This window comes from Bos indicus x Bos taurus, chromosome 3, assembly GCF_003369695.1.
Source record: "Bos indicus x Bos taurus breed Angus x Brahman F1 hybrid chromosome 3, Bos_hybrid_MaternalHap_v2.0, whole genome shotgun sequence".
NCBI lineage: Eukaryota > Metazoa > Chordata > Mammalia > Artiodactyla > Bovidae > Bos > Bos indicus x Bos taurus.
In genome coordinates, this window is record NC_040078.1 from 99,918,334 (window position 1) to 99,932,469 (window position 14,136).

Below are 14,136 nucleotides of genomic sequence, written 5' to 3' on the forward strand. Positions count from 1 at the left end.
CTTTGCCAACAAAGGTCTGTCTAGTCAAGGCTATGGTTTTTCCAGTGGTCATGTATGGATGTGAGAGTTGGACTGTGAAGAAAGCTGAGCACCGAAGAATCGATGCTTTTGAACTGTGGTGTTGGAGAAGACTCTTGAGAGTCCCTTGGACTGCAAGGAGATCCAACCAGTCCATTCTAAAGGAGATCAGTCCTGGGTGTTCATTGGAAGGACTGATACTGAAGCTGAAACTCCAATACTTTGGCCACCTCATGCGAAGAGTTGACTCATTGGAAAAGACCCTGATGCTGGGAGGGATTGGGGGCAGGAGGAGAAGGGGACGACAGAGGATGAGATGGCTGGATGGCATCACCGACTCGATGGACATGGGTTTGGGTGAACTCTGGGAGTTGGTGATGGACAGGGAGGCCTGGCGTGCTGCAATTCATGGGGTCACAAAGAGTCGTACATGACTGAGCTACTGTACTGAAACTGTAGCTCACCAGGCACCTCAGTCCACAGGAATCTCCAGGCCAAAATACTGGAGTTGGTTGCCATTTCCTTCTCCAGGGATCTTTTGAGAGTCTGAAAAAAGAGCAATCATTTGTGGAGAATGGTGGCTCCGTCTGAATGCTTGTAGCTTTAGGAGAGACTCTGTAAATTCCCCTAACCCAGTTGAGGGATAAAGGAGGACTACGAACTGATTGTTGAGTACAGAAAGAGTTAGGTAGGCAAAATGAAGCAAGAAGAGCCTTCTAGGAAGAACTTGTATGGAGAGAGATCCAGAGGTAGTGAAAAACGAGGCTACTGAGGTTTTGCAATGAAGCTGAAGCTTCAGGACATGTCATTTGTACTCCCCCGTTCAAGGCGTGTACCTAATTTTTGTATTTTTTTAAAAGACGGTCTCCCGAATTTTGTAAGCTTCAGGCCACGTTACTTTTCCAACAAAGGTCCGTCTAGTCAAGGCTATGGTTTTTCCAGTAGTCATGTATGGATGTGAGAGTTGGACTATAAAGAAAGCTGAGCGCCTAAAAATTGATGCTTTTGAACTGTGGTGCTGGAGAAGACTCTGAGAGTCCCTTGGACTGCAAGGAGATCCAACCAATCCATCCTAAAAGAAATCAGTCCTGAATATTCATTGGAAGGGCTGATGCTGAAGCTAAAACTTCAATACTTTGGCCACCTGATGCAAAGAACTGACTCCTTGGAAAAGACCCTGATGCTGGGAAAGATGGAAGGCAGGAGGAGAAGGGGACAACAGAGGATGAGATGGTTGGATGGCATCACCAATTTGATGGACATAAGTTTGAGCAAGCTCTGGGAGTTGGTGATGGACAGGGAAGCCTGGCGTGCTGCAGTCCATGGGGTCGCAAAGAGTCCGACATGACTGAGCCACTGAACTGAGACCCCACAGAACTTGACTCCACCATAGGAGCCAGTGAAAAGGAGGGACATGATCAGATAATTGTTTTTAAAAATGATTATCTGATAGCCAATGTTCAGAGTAGATGGGAGGAAGGTAGAGAGATCAGATGAGAGAAGACCATGGTCTGGATTGTGTGGTGGCTGTGAAGATAGAGAGAAGAGGATGAATTCCACTTACAGTGGAGAGAGAAGTACAGAACTTATTGACTGATTGGCCGTATCTAAAATAGTACAGATGACACCACCAGTTAATAGCCTTCCTCTTACCCTGGTTTTATTCTTATGACTTGTCATCTGATATATATTTATTTTCTTACAGTCTGCTAAATAATTTTCAAAAGGTTAAAAACATAACTTATAAAAATATAAAATGAACACATGCCAAAGATTTTATTCATCATCATAAACTGCTTAACCATTATTATCTTAAATAATGAGGGAACCAGTGAGATGGTAAGACTTGTTCAAATGAGAATTTGAGTTTCAGAGATTTGTATTATCAGCCAGAGGAATACTGAAATGAATTTGCTAATAGTTGCAGAAACACTAATATTCCTATTAAGCAATAAACTATAATGTTAGAGATTATCTCTTTTACCAGAGGGAATTAAATTCCATCTCTACTGGACAAAAATTCATTTCCATTTCTACATATAGGAATTATTTGCATTGCTTGCAGACAAGATTTGCATTGCCATCAGTTTTTTACAAGTTAACCTCTATTAGTACAAAGTTGTAAGATTACTTAGTAATGTGAAATCAATCAAGGTATGCATGCATGCTAAGTTGCTTCAGTCGTGTCCAACTCTTTGCGATCCTATGGACCTGTAGCCTGCCAGGTTCCTCTGTCCGTGGGATTCTCCAGGCAAGAATATTGGAGTGGTTTGCCATGCCCTTCTCCAGATCTCAAGCCAGGGATTGAACCCACATCTCTTATGTCTCCTGCATTGGCAGGTGGGTTCTTTTCCACTAGCGCCACCTGGAAAGTCCCTTAATCAAAGGTAAACCACAGCACTACAATAAAATATCACCCAGTAATCTTCTTCTGGGATTTACAAGCCCATTTACAAGCTCTGGACAATTTTTATGGATGTCTCCCATCAATAGGATGTATATTTTTAAAAGCAAGGATTTTGTTTAATTCATTGTTGAATTATCAGCCCCCAGTACTGTATATGGTACATAGTTAGCTCTCAAATATTTATTGAATGAGTGAGTGAAAAATGAGAAACAGGGATGTGAGAGTAAACAATTTCCCCAAGAAGTCTGTTACAGGGACCTAGCAATCATAAAGTAGAGGGAGGTATGTGTATAGAGAAAGACCTTTTTTTAAAAGCTCATAGTAATACCCTATATGGGAAAAGAATCTGCAAAATAATGGATATATGTATATCTGTAACTGAATCACTTTGCTATATACCTTAAACCAAATATGGAGTGTCAGGACCACAGCCACAATCTCCCTGGGAAGGGACCCTTCCCACTCCAAACTGGGGGAGGGTCTTCCTTCCTGTCTAGAAACTGGGGGAACAAGGGGAGAGGGTTGGACTAGATCAGTGATTCTCAAACATTTTGGTCTCGGGACCCCTTTAAAATGTTAATGAGTATTGAGCATTATTGAGATTTTGTTTACTTTGTCTATCAATATTTGCCAGCTTAGAAATTAAAACAAATTTTTGAAAATATTCATTAAAAAAATAATAAGCCCATTACATGTTAACATAAATATTTATATGAAAAATAACTATATTTTCCTAAAAGAAATTTAGTCAAAATATTGGCATTGTTTTAAAAATCTCTTGCAAAGGGACTTCTCTGGTGGTCCAGTGGCTAAAACTCTGCATTTGCAGTCCAAGGGGCCCAGGTTTGATCCTTGGTCAGGAAACTAGATCCCACATGCTACAACTAAGACCCAGTGCAGCCAAATAAATTTTTTAAATATATTAAAAAACAAATCTCTTGCAAATTAATGTCTGGCTTAGTAAAGCTGGATTCTTAGATATTCTTCCTCAGTTCAGTTCAGTTCAGTCACTCAGTCATGTCCGACTCTCTGCAACCCCATGGACTGCAGCATACCAGGCTTCCCTGTCCATCACCAACTCCCGGAGTTTATTCAAACTCACTGCCCACTGAGTCAGTGATGCCATCCAACCATCTCATCCTCTGTCGTCCCCTTCTTCTCCCACCTTCAGTCTTTCCCAGCATCAGGGTCTTTTCAAATGAGTCAGCTCTTCACATCAGGTGGCCAAAATTCTTCCTTGGTGTGTTGTAATATGTTGTTTTAGTTGAAGTATACATTAAAAAATCCAGTCTCACACAAATATGTAGTTAGAAAAGAGAGGTACATTTTTATAGCCTTTCAAGATAACTATGAATATTCTTTGATACTATACCAAAATTTGACAAGTGGTAGTTTTCTTTAAGGTCAGTAGCAATGTGAAATCTGAAACCATATCAACGAACTTTTCATAGTCAGTTACATTAAAATTTGTTTAGTTCAGTCGCTCAGTCGTGTCTTACTCTTTGTGACCCCATGAACCACAGCACGCCACGCCTCCCTGTCCATCACCAACTCCCAGAGTTCACCCAAACCCATGTCCAGGTAGGTGATGCCATCCAACCATCTCATCCTCTGTCATCCCCTTCTCCTCCTGCCCTCAATCTTTCCCAGCATCAGGGTCTTTTCCAATGAGCCAGCACTTCGCATCAAGTAGCCAAAGTATTGGAGTTTCAGCTTCAACATCAGTCCTTCCAATGAACACCCAAGACTGATCTCCTTTAGGATGGACTGGTTGGATCTCCTTGCAGTCTAAGGGACTCTCAAGAGTCTTCTCCAACACCACAGTTCAAAAGCATCAATTCTTCAGTGCTCAGCATTCTTCACAGTCCAACTCACATCCATACATGACCACTGGAAAAACCGTAGCCTTGACTAGACAGACCTTTGTTGGCAAAGTAATATCTCTGCTTTTCAATATGCTATCTAGGTTGGTCATAACTTTCCTTCCAAGGAGTAAGCATCTTTTAATTTCATGGCTGCAATCACCATCTGCAGTGATTTTGGAGCCCAAAAAATAAAGTCTGACACTGTTTCCACTGTTGCCCCATCTATTTCCCATGAAGTGATGGGAACAGATGCCATGATCTTAGTGTTCTGAATGTTGAGCTTTACGCCAACTTTCCCACTCTCCTCTTTCACTTTCATCAAGAGGCTTTTTAGTTCTTCACTTTCTGCCATACGGGTGGTGTCATCTGCATATCTGAGGTTATTGATATTTCTCCCGGCAATCTTGATGTTGCTGCAAATGGCATTATTTCATTCTTTGTTTTGTGGCTGAGTAATATTGTGTTGTGTATACATACCACATCTTTATCCATTTATCTGTAGATGGACATTTAGGTTGCTCCCATGTTTTGGGTATTGAAAATAGTGCTGCAATGGGCATCGAGGTATATGTATCTTTTTGAATTATAGTTTTCTCCAGATACATGCTCAAGAATCTGTTTACTATTTTTCTCCTGGTCACATTTACCTGCTTCTTTGTATGTCTGTCTGGCAGTTTTTAATTTTTTTTACTGAGCACTTGGTATTGTGAAATTTACATTGCTGAAGGCTGGATTTAGCTGTCTTCTTTAAAATGTCTTAGAATTTGTTCTGGCAGGCACTCAGGGTTTTTGTGTGTTTGTGAATCAGCTTGATCCTTTCAAGGTTCCTTTTTTAAAGATTTGTTATAGCCTATCTTGTGTAGCTTCTCTCTATGGCTAGTTTTAGCCCTGGAGAGGTATCCCTTTCTGGAGTTCAAGTTGAATGGGAATTCTCCACAATAGCTGGTCAAAACTCAAACATCTCCTAGCCCTCTGCATACAGCTTTGGGAATTACTTAGTTTACAGTTACCCAGTAGTTCTTTGTCTGGGTATGTGAAGTTTCATTCTACTCTTTTGCAGCTTAGTATTCAGCAACACACTTAAGCATCCTCAGAGGCAGAGGAACTAGAGATCAAATTGCCAACATCTGCTGGATTATGGAAAAAGCAAGAGAGTTCCAGAAAAACATCTATTTCTGCTTTATTGACTATGCCAAAGCCTTTGACTGTGTGGATCACAATAAACTGTGGAAAATTCTGAAAGAGATGGGAATACCAGACCACCTGATCTGCCTCTTGAGAAACCTATATGCAGGTTCAGGAAGCAACAGTTAGAACTGGACATGGAACAACAGACTGGTTCCAAATAGGAAACGGAGTACGTCAAGGCTGTATATTGTCACCCTGTTTATTTAACTTATATGCAGAGTACATCATGAGAAACGCTGGACTGGAAGAAACACAAGCTGGAATCAAGATTGCCGGGAGAAATATCAATAACCTCAGATATGCAGATGACACCACCCTTATGGCAGAAAGTGAAGAAGAACTAAAAATCGTCTTGATGAAAGTGAAAGAGGAGAGTGGGAAAGTTGGTGTAAAGCTCAACATTCAGAACACTAAGATCATGGCATCTGTTCCCATCACTTCATGGGAAATAGATGGGGAAACAGTGGAAACAGTGTCAGACTTTATTTTTGGGGCTCCAAAATCACTGCAGATGGTGACTGCAGCCATGAAATTAAAAGACGCTTACTCCTTGGAAGGAAAGTTATGACCAACCTAGATAGCATATTGAAAAGCAGAGACATTACTTTGCCAACAAAGGTTTGTCTAGTCAAGGCTATGGTTTTTCCAGTGGTCATGTATGTATGTGAGAGTTGGACTGTGAAGAAGGCTGAGCGCCAAAGAATTGATGCTTTTGAACTGTGGTGTTGGAGAAGACTCTTGAGAGTCCCTTGGACTGCAAGGAGATTCAACCAGTCCATTCTAAAGGAGATCAGCCCTGGGATTTCTTTGGAAGGAATGATGCTAAAGCTGAAACTCCAGTACTTTGGCCACCTCATGCAAAGAGTTGACTCATTGGAAAAGACTCTGATGCTGGGAGGGATTGGGGGTAAGAGGAGAAGGGGACGACAGAGGATGAGATGGCTGGATGGCATCACTGACTCGATGGACATGAGTCTGAGTGAACTCCGGGAGTTGGTGATGGACAGGGAGGCCTGGCGTGCTGCGATTCATGGGGTCGCAAAGAGTCGGACACAACTGAGCGACTGATCTGATCTGAAGCTGAATTCAGAGCTCTCTCTCTCTGGTTAACTCCTTCCTTTTTATGATAAAACAAGTATAGTAACACTGCTAAATATTCACTAAAATCTGAGTAATGAGTTTAGGGCTGTTCACTGTAAAATTTCAGCTTTGTTGTTTGTTTGAAAACTTAATAAATGTTTGAAAATGATTGGATTACATACAAAAAATATAATACTACCATGTACAGTAAGTCCTCTACATATGAACAAGTTCTGTTCCATGAGCACATGCAAAAGTCCAATTTGTAAGTTCAACAAAGTTAGCCTAGGCAACCAACTAACACAATCGGCTATATAGTACTATACTAATAGGGTTAGAATAGTTTATATACAAATAATATATTAAAAAACAAAAAATAAAACAGTTTTAATCTTACAGTATAGTATCTTGAAAAGTATAGTAGTACAGTACATATATACAGGGGCATACATGGGCTGGCATCAAGTGAACAGACAAAAAGTTACTGACTGGACGAGGGAGAGGAGATAGCAGAGCTGAAGGACCATCAGCAACAGGAGGAAATGAAATGGAGGGCAAGCTGCAATTTCATTCACGCATGATGTTGATGGCACAAGTTCTGGTTCTTTGCTGGATTCAATTCTATCTGCCGTCTTGAAAAAATGATCCAGTGATGTCTGGGTAGTAGCTCTTTTTTCTTATCATAGATGACACCGTGGCACTAGACTGCATTCTGAACAGCTATTGTAGGCTTCATGTACTGTTCTATGTTTGGGCCAAAAATTCACCTCAAAAACTAACAGTGCCTCAAAGAAAATCCCCCCCCCCCCATTTCCTGTGTCATAATTCTCTTCAGTTCTTCACTTAGTTCTTTTAACTCTTTCCTGTCTTTGTCCATTCTCTGGGCCTCCAATTCTATCAGATTTCCTTCTTGTGTTGCACAAGAGCTTAATGAAATCATCCCCTTACAGATCTAGCTCCAGCTTCTCACTCAGGGTCACTGAGTTGCTGAAGACCTCTTTGGACTCTTCATCCACCTTCTCAAATCCATGAAAATCATGAACAAACTGTGGGCAAAGGTTCTTCCAAACCCCATTCATGGTGACAGCAGTAACTTCATACCAAGCCAAGTCAGTTTTTGTTTTTTTTTTAATGTCCTTGTAGATGTTATAGTCCTTTAAAAATTAACACAAGGTTGTTCCTGATTCATCATTCACCTTTATATCTGATGAAAAATGTGATGGAAAGTCACTCTAACTCCCTTGTCCATGGGTTGGATGAGCAATGTAGTATTTGGTGGCAGGTGCACTGCTTTGACGTTGGGATGAGAGCCATCCATGAATGGGGTGACCCAGGGTATTGTCAAGCAGCAGAAGACTATTGAATGGGACATACCTTCCAAGCAAGATTTCTCTACCTCTGGGATAAAGTGGTGGAAAAATCAGTTCTGAAAAATGGTCTGTGAAACCCAGGCTTTGGAGTTACTATTTCACACAAGGAGAGTCTTTGGCCATGTTTTTAAGGGCTTTTGGGTTCTCTGAATGATAAACGAGGAGAAGCTTCAGCTTCAAATCACTGGAAACATTGCCACTAAACAACGGAGTTAGCCTGTCCTTTGCTGCTTTATAGCCTGGCATCAACTTTTCCTCCTTACTGATGTAACTTTGATCTGGAATCCTCTTCCAGTACAGTCCTGTCTCATCCACATTAAAAACCTCCTCAGGTAAATAAGTGACTTCACCAGTAATTTCTTGAAGCATTTCAGTAAATTCCCAGGCAGCTACCATATCTGCACTTGCTGCCTCACCACGTACGTTTACATTGTAAAGACTGGTTCTAGCCTTGGACCGATGAAACCTGCCACATATAGTATTAAAAGATGTGCCTTCTGATTCTTCGCTGTGTTTCTTCTTCAAGTCTTTATAAAGGCTTTTAGCTTTCTCTTAAATCAGCATTAAGCTAAGCAGAACTTGACAGTGTTGTTGATCCTGCATCCACACACCGAAAAGTTTCTTTATCACTTTTCTACATTTCTTTGATATTATTGTTGGCATCATTAAAACAGCAGGGAGAAGGCAATGGCACCCCACTCCAGTACTCTTGCCTGGAGAATCCCATGGATGGAGGAGCCTGGTGGGCTGCAGTCCATGGGGTCGATAGAGTCGGACACGACTGAGTGACTTCACTTTCACTTTTCACTTTCATGCATTGGAGAAGGAAATGGCAACCCACTCCAGTGTTCTTGCCTGGAGAATCCCAGGGACAGGGGAGTCTGGTGGGCTGCCATCTATGGTGTCACACAGAGTCGGACACGACTGAAGCGACTTAGCAGCAGCAGCACAGCAGACTTCACATGTTCCATGATCTTGTTCTTTCAGTTCAGTTCAGTCGTTCAGTTGTGTCCAGCTCTTTGCAACCCCATGAATTGCAGCACGCCAGGCCTCCTTGTCCATCACCAACTCCTGGAGTTCGCCCAAATTCATGTCCGTTGAGTCAGTGATACCATCCAGCCATCTCATCCTCTGTCGTCCCCTTCTCCTCCTGCCCCCAATCCCTCCCAGCATCAGAGTCTTTTCCAATGAGTCAACTCTTCACATGAGGGGGCCAAAGTATTGGAGTTTCAGCTTCAACATTAGTCCTTCCAAAGAACACCCAGGACTGATCTCCTTCAGAATGGACTGGTTGGATCTCCTTGCAGTCCAAGGGACTCTCAAGAGTCTTCTCCAACACCACAGTTCAAAAGCATCAATTCTTCGGCGCTCAGCCTTCTTCACAGTCCAACTCACATCCATACATGACCACTGGAAAAACCGTAGCCTTGACTAGACAGACCTTTGTTGGCAAAGTAGTATCTCTGCTTTTCAATATGCTATCTAGGTTGGACATAACTTTCCTTCCAAGGAGTAAGCGTCTTTTAATTTCATGGCTGCAGTCACCATCTGCAGTGATTTTGGAGCCCCAAAAATAAAGTCTGACACTGTTTCCACTGTTGCCCCATCTATTTCCCATGAAGTAATGGGACTGGATGCCATGATCTTAGTTTTCTGAATGTTGAGCTTTACGTCAACTTTCCCACTCTCCTCTTTCACTTTCATCAAGAGGCTTTTGAGTTCCTCTTCACTTTCTGCCATAAGGCTGGTGCCATCTGCATATTGGAGGTTATTGATATTTCTCCCAGCAATCTTGATTCCATCCTGTGCTTCTTACAGCCCAGTGTTTCTCATGATATACTCTGCATAAGTTAAATAAGCAGGGTGACAATATATAGCATTGACATACTTCTTTTCCTATTTGGAACCAGTCTGTTGTTCCATGTCCAGTTCTAACTGTTGCTTCCTGACCTGCATATAGGTTTCTCAAGAGGCAGATCAGATGGTCTGGTATTCCCATCGCTTTCAGAGTTTTCCACAGTTTATTGTGATCCACACAGTCAAAGGCTTTGGCATAGTCAATAAAGCAGAAATAGATGTTTTTCTGGAACTCTCTTGCTTTTTCGATGATCCAGCAGATGTTGGCAATTTGATCTCTGGTTCCTCTGCCTTTTCTAAAGCCAGCTTGAACATCTGGAAGTTCTTGGTTCACTTATTGCTGAAGCCTGGCTTGGAGAATTTTGAGCATTACTTTACTAGCGTGTGAGATGAGTGCAACTGTGTGGTAGTTTGAGCATTCTTTGGCATTGCCTTTCTTTGGGATTGGAATGAAAACTGACCTTTTCCAGTCCTGTGGCCACTGCTGAGTTTTCCACATTTCCTGGCATATTGAGTGCAGCACTTTCACAGCATTATCTTTCAGGATTTGAAATAGCTCAACTGGGATTCCATCACCTCCACTACTTTGTTCGTAGTGATGCTTCCTAAGGCCCACTTGACTTCACATTCCAGGATGTCTGGCTCTAGATGAGTGATCACACCATCGTGATTATCTTGGTCATGAAGATCTTTTTGTTCTGTGTTCTTTAGAAGGGAAGGCAATGGCACCCCACCCCAGTACTCTTGCCTGGAAAATCCCATGGAGGGAGGACCCTGGTGGGCCGCAGTCCATGGGGTCGCTAAGAGTCGGACACGACTGAGTGACTTCACTTTCACTTTTCACTTTTATACATTGAAGGAAATGGCAACCCACTCCAGTGTTCTTGCCTGGAGAATCCCAGGGACGGGGGAGCCCGGTAGGCTGCCGTCTATGGGGTCGCACAGAGTCAGACATGACTGAAGCGACTTAGCAGTAGCAGTAGCAGTAGCAGTTTTCTTTAGAATAGTGCAATTCATGTTATAAGAACAAGTGACATCTACCATCTTTTCATCTCACCCCACTCTCAATTATTTTCACTTTTGTTTCCATTGTTATTGTTTGGTGCTTCTTAGCAGTACCAGCTACATCACTGCTGCTTTTATACTTGCTTCTGGACATCCTGTGCTTGAAATAGATTCTGTACTGCTGTGCTCTATACAGTACTATACAGTACACAGAAACACCACCACTTGTAGAGGATGCATGCATGTGACAATGTGTGCCAGACATGTGAACTTACATACAAACACATGTTTACATCTTTGAAAGTTCAAAACTTGAAGGTTCATATGTACGGAACTTATTATATATGGGTATTTGGGAGGATTATACATAACTGTTGAAGTGGGTTCTAAGTCAGAAGTGGCTGGAAGATGCTGGCCATCCCTGTAGCTAGGATAATAGGCTCAAAGAGCTTCTAGATTAAAGTAGCCCTTTGCCCCATATTTCCAAACACAATCCTTCAGATTCTCAGAAGCTCCATTACCATGTATGCCTGTGAAGCCTGAGTCTTGCAGGCTATATTGAAGATCAGTCTGCTGATTATTTCTGAAGCACAAAGCACTGATTTCTGGCATGGCTCACTTTCTGTGTATGACTGTTTACTACTATATAGGTCTTTCTCATGTGCAAACTAAAGGTTGCAAACAAGTGAGCTAAAGCCCCAGCCCATAGGTGTGTTTTATTTAGCCTAATGCTTTGAAAAGTTAGTTGTTCACATTTAACAACAGAGAGATTTCACATAAAACAAGTGATCTGGCAACACTGCTTGTGCCTTTCTACAAAGCAACAGTTGACTGCAGTATAAAGGCAATTTCCCAGGACCTGGAGGGCCTGCTTCCCTCATTTATCACTCAGATGCAACTTCTAGTCCTCTGCTGTCTAACATAGTAACCACACAGGACTATTGAATATAAATTAATTCAAAGTTCAGTTTAGTTCAGTTCAATCACTCAGTCGTGTCCAACTCTTTGTGACCCCATGAATCGCAGCACACCAGGCCTCCCTGTCTATCACCATCTCCTGGAGTTCACTCAAACTCACATCCATTGAGTCGGTGATGCCATCCAGCCATCTCATCCTCTGTCGTCCCCTTCTCCTCCTGCCCCCAATCCCTCCCAGGATCAGAGTCTTTTCCAATGAGTCAGCTCTTCGCATGAGGTGGCCAAAGTACTGGAGTTTCAGCTTTAGCATCATTCCTTCCAAAGAACACCCAGGACTGATCCCCTTTAGAATGGACTGGTTGGATCTCCTTGCAGTCCAAGGGACTCTCGAGTCTTCAATTCTTCGGTGCTCAGCTTTCTTCACAGTCCAACTCTCACATCCATACATGACTACTGGAAAAACCATAGCCTTGACTAGACGGACCTTTGTTGACAAAGTAATGTCTCTGCTTTTCAATATGCTATCTAGGTTGGTCATAACTTTCCTTCCAAGGAGTAAGCGTCTTTTAATTTCAGGGCTGCAGTCACCATCTGCAGTGATTTTGGAGCCCAAAAAAATAGTCTGACACTGTTTCCACTGTTTCCCCATCTATTTCCCATGAAGTGATGGGACCAGATGACATGATCTTTTCAAAGTTAATTATAATTAAATAAAATTTAAAACTCAGTACCTCAGTCACATTAGCCACATTAGCATATTGGACAATACAGAAGAGAACTTTGTCGTCACTGCACACTGCTGTATTGAACAGTGCTGACCTAGCCTGTCTCCCCAATTGGAACAGGGAACATTTTTGCCTATCCCTTAGGCTACATAGCTTATTAGTGATAACTGTGGAGCCTTATCACAATTTACTGTTTTTATGGGGAAATGTGCCAAGTTCTAACTCTAGACATAGGCTTATGGATGGTTCACAGGACTACAAGTTGGCCTCTATTCCACATGCTTGGAACTTATTACAATGTTTTTGTTTTTAATAATTCTAAGCTTTAACATTGATTAAGTCACTGACATCTAATTCAGACTCCATTTAAGTTTTACCAACTGTCCCAGTAATACCCTTAACAAAAGAATCCAGGTTAGAGTCACATGTTGCATGTGTTGTCTCTCTAGTCTCCTGTGTGAAATGGTTCAGCCATCTTGACTATCACACCCTTGACACAATTAAGGATTATTTTGTACAATGTACTATTTTATAGAATGTTCCTCAATTTACCTGGTTGGATTTATCTTACCTGTATCTTACAGGAATCTGTGATGCTGTGTTCTTCTCATTGCTGCCTGTAAGAGGTCCATTTATCTGTCCCATTATTGGTGATGTCAGCTTTCATCCGTCTGCTAGACTTCTCCAGTGTACTTTCTCTAATAAAATAATTAATATATATCCCCTTCTCACCAAGCTTTCAATTGATTTACTTTATATAATTAGTATGATTCATGGATTTCTGCTTTATTCAGTGTTATAATCCAGTACTTTCATGTTTTTGATGCTCAAGTTGTCCCAGATTTGGCTAGCGGTTTTTATGTACTCTTGATATGTCCCTATCATTCTTTGAGCACTTCCTTCTCTCTGAATCAAATGTTCAGGTTTATCTTATACTTTCCCCACCCCAGGCTTGGAATCACCCATTTCTCCAAGAAGCCCTGGATCCTTTGACTGGATAATAAAGCCCTCTTTATGGGTCAAGGTGAAGAATGTATATATTCCCTACATATACACATTGGCATCTGTATTTACTTACATTGAAATTTGTGTTTATTTAGTTCATACCAATAAGAACACTGCAGGCTTCATTCTGGTTTTTTCCTCTTCTATATTCGTAACTCCATTCTCTGCTAGATCTCATTATCTTTAATATATCTACTTACTGGATCAATTCCCCCTGTATCTATGTACTCAATCTCCCATTGCCAGCACTGCCTGGCCAGATCCTCTTTCCTCACCCTGTTTAGACTCCACTACCCCTCTCCACTCTCCCTTAAAAACAGTATTTTTAAAGAAAAGCAATCTTGTTGGACACTGAGACCAAAAACTGTTTGCTGTTATTTTTTTGGCTGTGCTGCATGGCTTGCAGGATCTTAGTTCCCTGACCAGACACTGAACCTGTGCCCAACTGCAGGGGAAACTCAGAGCCCTAACCACTGGACTGCCAAGGGAATTCCCAAGACACTTTTGAGATTAAAAAAACTTTGATATGAACTGAGTATTTAATGATGTTAAGCAATTAGTGTTACAAATGCCATCAAAGTAAAAATTTTAAAAGTCCTTATTATTGCTAGGTAATGAGTACATGGGAGTTGATTATTATTCTATCTATCCTCATGCTTAAAATTTTTCAATTAAAAAAAAAAGACAGAAGGCAAGAC